The following is a 6,752-nucleotide window of genomic DNA, read 5'->3' on the forward strand; positions in this document are numbered from 1 at the left end:
AGCCTTGTCTAGTCCCTGATTTTAGTGGGATTGCTTCAAGTTTCTCTCCATTTAGTTTGATATTGGCTACCGGTTTGCTGTATTTTTGCTTTCACTATGTTTAGATATGGGCCTTGAGTTCCTGTCCTTCCCAAGACTTTTAGCATGAAAGGATGCTGAATTTTGTGAAATGCTTTTTCAGCATCTAATGAAATGATCATGTGGGTTTTTTTCTTTGAGTTTGTTTATATAGTGGATAGCATTTATGGATTTCCTTATATTGAACCATCCCTGCATCCCTGGGATGTAGCCTACTTGATCATGGTGAATGATCACTTTGATGTGTTCTTGAATTCGGTGGGCAAGAATTTTATTTAGTATTTTTGCATTGATATTCATAAGGGAAATTGGCCTGAAATTCTCTTTCTTAATTGGATCTTTGTGTGGTTTTGGTATTAGCGTAATAGTGGCTTCGAAGAAGGAGTTGGGTAGTGTTCCTTCTGTTTCTATTTGGTGGAAAAGTTTGAAGAGTATTGGTGTTAAGTTTTATTTGAAGGTCTTATAGAATTCTGCACTGAAATCACCTGGTCCTGTGCATTTTTTGGTCGGAAACCTATCTATGACCCCTTCTATTTCTTTAGGAGTTATGGGTCTGCTTAGATGGTCTATTTGATCCTGGTTTAATTTTGGTAATTGATTTCTGTCTAAGAAAATGTCCATTTCCTCCAGATTCTCCAGTTGTGTTGAGTACAGATTTGTGTAGTAGAATCTGATGATTTTTTGAATTTCCTCGGTTTCTGTTGTAATATCTCTGTTTTCATTGCTAATTGTGTTAATTTAGATACACCGAAAGTAATAGAAAAGAAACTAGGGTGGACCCTTGAGAACATGGGTACAGGGGAAAAGTTCCTGAACAGAACACCAATAACTTATGCTCTAAGATCAAGAATTGACAAATGAGACCTCATAACATTATAAAGATTCTGTAAGGCCACAGACACTTTCAAAAGGACAAAACGTCAACCAACAGATTGGGAAAGGATCTTCACCAACCCTAAATCTAACAGAGGGCTAATATCTAATATATACAAAGAACTCAAGAAAGTAGAACCCAGAGAAACAAATAACCCCATTAAAAAGTGGGATATGGAGCTAAACAAAGAATTTTCACATGAAGAACTTCGGAGAGCTGAGAAACACCTTAAGAAATGTTCAACATTATTAATCATTAGGGAAATGCAAATCAAAACAACCCTGAGATTTCACCTCACACCAGTCAGAATGGCTAAGGTCAAAAACTAAGGAGACAGCAGGTGTTGGCTAGGATATGGAGAAAGAGGAACACTCCTCCACTGCTGGTGGGATTGCAAGATGGTGCAACCACTCTGGAAATCAGTCTGGCTGTTCCTCAGAAAACTGGGCATGACACTTCCTGAGGACCCGGTTATACCACTACTGGGCATATACCCAGAGGATTCTTCAGCATGCAATAAGGACACTTGCTCCACTATGTTCATAGCAGCCCTATTTGTAGTAGCCAGAAGCTGGAAAGAACCCAGGTGTCCTTCAACGGAGGAATGGATAAAAAAAATGTGGTATATTTACACAATGGAATACTATACAGCCATTAAAAACATTGAATTGATGAAATTCTTAGACAAATGGATGGAGCTGGAAAACATCATACTAAGTGAGGTAACCCAGTCTCAAAAGATCAATCATGGTATGCACTCACTGATAAGTGGATATTAGCCTAGAAACTTTGAATGCCCAAGACATAATCCACATATTAAATGATGTCCAAAAAGAATGGAGGAGTGGCACCTGGTTCTGGAAAGACTAAGTGCAAGAGTATATGTGAATTCTATAACAGGGAAGTGGGAAGCATTAGATGGAGGAACAGGGGGAGGGAAGAGGGCTTATGAGACTTGCGGGGAGTCGGGACCCAGGAAAGGGGAAATCATTTGAAATGTAAATAAAAATATATCAATAAAAAATAAAATAAAAAAGAAAGATTCAACAAAACCAAAAACTGTTTCTTTGAGAGAATTGACAATATAGATAACTTTCCATCCAAACTAATTAAAGGGTCCAGAGATAATATCCAAATTAACAAATCAGAAAAAGGAAAGGGAGACAGAAAAACAGAAACTGAAGAAATTAAAAAAAAAATTATCAGATTCTACTACAAAAGCCTATACTCAACAAAACTGGGTGATCTAGATGAAAGGAATAATTTTCTAGACAGCTACCATAAATCAAAGTTAAATCGAGAGCAGGTAAACTATCTAAACAGGCCCAGATCCCCTTAGCGATCCTTCTAAGAAGAAGTCCTTAAAAACCTCCCAACAGGGCCCGGAGAGATGGCTCAGTGGTTAAGAGCACTGACTGCTCTTCCAGAGATCCTGAGTTCAATTCTCAGCAAACACATAGCCGCTCACAACCATCCCTAATGACGTCTGGTGCCCTATTCTGGTGTGATTGAAGAGAGCAATGGAGGTGTACTCATATGCATAAAATAAATAAATAAATAAATAAATAAATAAATAAATAAATAAATAAATAATAAATAGGTCTTTTTTAAAACCCCACAGGGTCAGATGGCTTGAGTACAGAATTCTAGCAGACCTTCACAAAAGAGCTAATACCAACAAGCCACAAACTCTTCTATAAAATAGAATCTACCTAATTCATTCTATGAAGCCATAACTAATTTACTCTGATACCTAAAGCATACAAGGATTCAACAAAAAAGAGAACTTCAGACCAATTTGCTTATGAATATTGATGCAAAAATACTCAATAAACTCTTCAAAAACTGAATCCAAGAACACATCAAAACCATCATTGATCTCAATCAAGTAGGCTTCATCCCAGGGATGAAAAGTTGGTTCAACATACAAAACTCTAATAATATAATCCCCTACATAAAGAAACTCAAAGAAAAAAAAATCACATGATCATCAAATGAGATGCTGAAAATGCATTTGACAAAATATAAACACCTTAATGTTAAAAGTATAAGATAGATCAGGAATTCAAGGCCCATACCTAAACATAATAAAAGCAATATACTACAAACCAACAGCCAATATCAAAGTAAGTGCAGAGTTACTTGAAGCAGTCCCACTAAAATCAGTGACAAGACAAGGGTGCCCACTCTCTCGGTATCTTCAATATAAAACCTGAGGTCCTAGCTAGAGCAATAAGATAACAAAAGGAGATCAAGGGCATATAAATTATCAAGGAAGAAGTTAAACTATCACTTTTTACAGATGATATGATAGTATACATAAGTAATCCCCCAAAATCTACCAGAATAGCTTCTATAACTGATAAATAACTTCAGCAAGGTGGGTGGATATAAAATTAACTCAAATCAGTAGCCTTCCTTTATACAAATGATAAATGGCAGAGAAAGAAATTAGAGAAATGACACCCTCACCTTAGTCACAAATAATATAAAATATCTTGGTGTAACTCTAAACAACTAAAAGATCTGTATGACATGAACTACAAGTCTCTAACTAAAGAAATCAAAGAAGACCTTAGAAAATGCAGAAATCTCCCATGCTCATGGATTGGTAGAATTAACATAGTAAAAATGCCCATCCTACTAAAAGCAATCCGCAGATTCAGTGCAATTGCCATCAAAATTCCAATACAATTCTTCAAAGACATGGAAAGAAAAATTCTCAAATTCTTTTAGAAAAACAAAAAGCTTAGGGTAACCAAAACAATTAGCAACAATAAAAGATCGTCTGGGGAGGGGACCACAATCTCTGACCTCAAGCTATGCTACAGAGAAATAGTGATAAGAACTCCATGGTATTGATAGATAGGCAGATTGATCAATGGAGTAGAATTGAGGACCCAGATATATAGCCACAAACGTACAGACACTTGATCTTTCACAAAAAAGCCAAGAATACACCAAAATGGTGCTGGTCTAATTGGCAGTTGGTATTAGAAAAAATGAAACTAGATACATATTTGTCACCTTGCACAAAGCTGAAGTCCAAGTGGATTAAGGACCTCAACATAAAACAAGATAGACTGAATCTATTAGAAGAGAAAGTGAGAAAGAGCCTTGAACTAGTTGGGACAGGGGACATTTCATTTTTTTTAAAAACTGTGCCTTTTTTATTTTGCATACTTTTAATTTCAAAACAAAATAAACAGACAAAAAAAAAACCCCACCACAATACACAACATGGGTATTCCTCGCTATTCTGTGGGAGGTTATCTTCCTGCCTTAAGGCACAAGAACAGGATATAAGAGATTCTTATAGACATGAGCAGAAAGCCAAGTGTGTCTGGACAGTCAAGGCTGCTGGGGGAGCCACAAGGATACTATACAGAGGCCAGGGCTTCCTAGAGTCTTTAATCTACTTCAGTGTGAGAGGCATCCTGATCACCTTCCAGTGGGAGGATCTCATCAGGAACAGCAGCACTAGGCTCTTCCACAGTGACTTCATCTTCATTTATGCCCATGCCTAGTTTAATCATGCAGTAGATGTAGTTGGAGTGGGTTTGGGGATCCTCAAGTGAGAAACCAGAGGAACACAGAGTAGTTTCAAACAGTAGCACAACCAGGTCCTTGACAACTTTGGCCTTTTTTTCTGCCTCATCTTTCTACCACAGGGTCTCCACAATGGAGTGGTCAGGGTTGCTCTCTATGTGTTTTTCGGCCATCATGTAACTGATTGTAGAGTTGTCTCATAGTGCCTGGGCCTTTATGATGTGTTCCATGTTGGCTGTCCAGACATAAGTGCTAGTCACAATGCAGCAGGGTGAAGACACACTGTTGGAGATTGCCACTCTTTCAATCTTCTTGTCCAAGATCTCCTTCATGAGCTTCATTAGTCGTATCATCTCCAGACAGAGAGGTGTGATAGCAAAGGAGCTCAGAGGGGTGGTGACAGTGGAATCTTCATGAATTCCAAGCTTTAAATTCCTGTAGCATACCCCATAGAACTTCTTATAATTCTCTTCATTTTTAGCCAACTCAGAGAACAGATCAAGGCCCTTCTTCACCATATTTTGGTGGAAGACATTCAGGAACTTATTCTGTTGAAATATTTCTTGGGAGATGTTCAGAGTCATGTCTTCAGAGTCAACCACACCATGGATAATGTTGAGGTACTCGGGTATCAGCTCATCACAGCTGATGAACACATGACAGATATACAATTTGATGTTGTTCTTCTTGGACTCAAAAAGGTCAAAGGGAGCTCACCTCGGAATGAAGAGCAATGCCCTGAATTCCAACTGACCTTCCATAGAGAAGTGCTTGACTGGCAAGTGGTCTTCCCAATTTTTGGTGAGGCTCTTATAGAATTCACTGTATTCTTCTTGAGTGATGTCATCTGGATTTCTGGTCCAGATAGGCTCCCTCTTATTCAGCATTTCCTGGTCAATGTACTTTTCCTTGATCTTCTTTGTTTTCTTTATTTCTTTGCTTCTGTCATCTTCCTCATCAGAGCCCACATCTTCAATCTCAGGCTTCTCATACTCCTTATCTTTCTCCTCCATCTCACCTTTGTCTTTCTGTGCCTCATCATCACTGATCTTCTTTCAATCCTTCTCCAAGTAGAGTGTAATGGGATAGCCCATGAATTGTGAGTGTCTCTTGACTTCTTTGACCCTCCTCCACTCTAAATATTCTGTTTGGTCTTCTTTGAGGTAAAGAATCACTTTGGTATTTTCTTGGTGCATTGGTTGGAAAGTGCGACTATCCTTCACACACGAGAACTGACTTGGAGGTAAAGGGGATACCCTCTGGAATATGTGTGTGCCTGCCGGTGTCTTTGCTGTCCTGAGTGTCTGTCCGGTACTGTTTTGGGAATCTGAATCTGAGGAGATGTGCACTTTTGTTGGGCAGCTGTTCTTTCGGATCGTGAGAACCAGAGGACCTTGATGAGTAGACATGTTCAGTAGACCACAGACTGCAAATCTGGGAGACATTCCAGGAAGTTTTGGGGAACTCCAGGGATGCCTGAAAGATTCCCAGCTGAGTGTTGGAGAGGACACAGTAGTTCTACTGAATTGGAGAACTTATACGCCCGGCAGTCTGCTTTTCTGATCTGGTTCTGCCCTTCTTGGTGGAGGCAAGTACTTGTCAGTTTTCTGTGTCTTTGTCTACAGTTTGACCACTAGAGAAGTACCATGGTTTGTGTTCTGTCTGTCTCACCATTTGTCAAAGTCTTAGTCTATAAGCCATTCTGAAAATTTCAGTTTTGCTTGCAAGCTTTTGGGGCTAGAAGAGCCTGTCTAGTGCAGTACGTTCGACAGAGTAGAACTAGAGTCTGCACTAGGGTCAAGACAGTGGGGGGGGGGGGTGTCTGGAGGAAGCTTTAGACCCTGGACAGAGCTTCATAAGGCTCTTCTCCATCTGTAAACAGCAAGGCAGTAAAGGTAGGAGACATGTTTCGCTGAAATCTGGTTTATCTGGTTCCTGCAGTGTGTGTAGGGGCACCTGGTGTCTGAAACTGCGCCCCTCTAGGGACAAATTGTGTGATTTTCCTTGGTCTGTGTTCTTGAATTTAGAAGCCTGATGGTGGCAGGGTCAGGTTGTGTATGTGGTATTGTTTTGTATTGTGTTCAATGTTCTTGAACTTAGACGAATGATATTGTTTAGATTTTAGACCAATTGAAAAGCAACTCTCTTTCTCTGGGGTGCCAAAATCAGGTCAAGTGACTCAAGCATGCCAATGTAGAACAAAAGGAGGACATAAATAACTCCCTTAAAGAAATACAAGAGAACACAAGTA

At 39.3% G+C, this 6,752-nt stretch overlaps 1 pseudogene; it reads right to left on the reverse strand.

The window, feature by feature from the left end:
* Positions 1–4,362: 4,362 nt before the first annotated feature.
* Positions 4,363–5,910, reverse strand: LOC127675457 (heat shock protein HSP 90-beta-like; annotated as a pseudogene).
* Between the last annotated feature and the right edge of the window lie 842 nt (positions 5,911–6,752).

This window comes from Apodemus sylvaticus, chromosome X (genome assembly GCF_947179515.1).
Source record: "Apodemus sylvaticus chromosome X, mApoSyl1.1, whole genome shotgun sequence".
NCBI lineage: Eukaryota > Metazoa > Chordata > Mammalia > Rodentia > Muridae > Apodemus > Apodemus sylvaticus.